This window comes from Amaranthus tricolor, chromosome 9 (genome assembly GCF_026212465.1).
Source record: "Amaranthus tricolor cultivar Red isolate AtriRed21 chromosome 9, ASM2621246v1, whole genome shotgun sequence".
In the NCBI taxonomy this organism is placed as follows: Eukaryota; Viridiplantae; Streptophyta; class Magnoliopsida; order Caryophyllales; family Amaranthaceae; genus Amaranthus; species Amaranthus tricolor.
In genome coordinates this window covers 842,761-843,973 of record NC_080055.1, presented here as the reverse complement: position 1 = coordinate 843,973, position 1,213 = coordinate 842,761, and the positions used below count along the sequence as shown (strand labels likewise).

Sequence of the window (1,213 nt, the reverse complement as noted above, 5' to 3'; positions counted from 1 at the left end):
CATTGACTTGTTCCACAGCAGCAACCCCTTCGGCTTGAAGTTGGCAGTCAACACTAGAATGCCCATTTAAGCCACAAGCTCCACAAACTTTATTTACTGCAGCTACATCCAATTTCTCAACCTTCCTTGTCAAAGCCTGTACATTATTAGTCAAAGCAATAATAGCATCCACTTCATACCTACCACCTCGCCTTGGAGTTGATTGTTCTCGCCAGTGGTAATTTGAGGCCATATCATCAAGAATTTTCTTCGCCTGGGTCAGTGTTTTCATCATGAAGTTACCCCCAGCAGCAGCATCCAAAGAAGTCTGGATCTCATGCCTCAAAGCATTGTAGACTGTCTCAATAACCATCCAATCCGGTAATCCGTGATGTGGGCATTTTCTGATTAGACTTTTAAATCTCTCCCATGCACCGTAGAGTGATTCTCCGTCTTTTTGCTTGAAAGTAGAGATCTCATTTCGGTACTTTGAAGTTTTTCCGGGTGGGTAATATCGATGCAAGAATGCCTTTTTCAGAGCCTCCCAAGTAGCAATGGAGTTGGGTTCTTCCTCACGAAGCCACTGCTTAGCCGCCCCCGCAAGAGAAAAAGGGAAAGCTATTAACATTAATTGATCGGAGGTGACGTTGTTGTACTTGTGTGTCATGGACTTGTCGATGAACAAATTAATATGATTGGTTGGGCTCTCATTCTCAATACCATGAAATTGGTCCTGAGCGATCCAGTTGAAAAATGCTGACCGGATCTCATACTGGTTCCCGGAAATCTCTGGCCTCATAATGCTTGTAGTGACAATGCTAGCATCAGGAGTGATGTAATCCAGGAGGGGTTTCTCTGGTGTTTCAGCCATGGTTAAATCTTCCCTTCTGTTGTTTCTTCGCCTTCTTTGCCTAGAGTTGAGTTTTCTTGCTGTTGCTTCGATTTTAGGGTCAAAAGGTACTAGTTCGTGTCCCTGTCGTCTGGTTTGCATGCAACAAAAGAAACTAAAAGCAAAGGGTTAGATAGATAGGGGAGGGGGACCTAACCTAAGCAGAATCAGAGAAAAAGAATCAATTTAAACTCAGAAAATAAAAACTAAACTAATCCGTTGTTCCCCGGCAACGGCGCCAAAATTTGATAGGTCGTTTATGTACTACCAACCAATTCCTAATATGCAACTAGTATAGCAGCAGTTAGGGTCGAATCCACAGGGAACAATGTTGTAAATGATTAT

General features: G+C 43.0%; 1 non-coding gene across 1 annotated transcript; it reads left to right on the top strand.

Moving 5' to 3' along the window:
* Positions 1 to 362: 362 nt before the first annotated feature.
* Positions 363 to 468, top strand: LOC130824693 (small nucleolar RNA R71). Its single transcript, XR_009046784.1, has one exon. It is a non-coding gene; the product is annotated as a small nucleolar RNA R71 (small nucleolar RNA).
* The last annotated feature ends 745 nt before the right edge of the window (positions 469 to 1,213 follow it).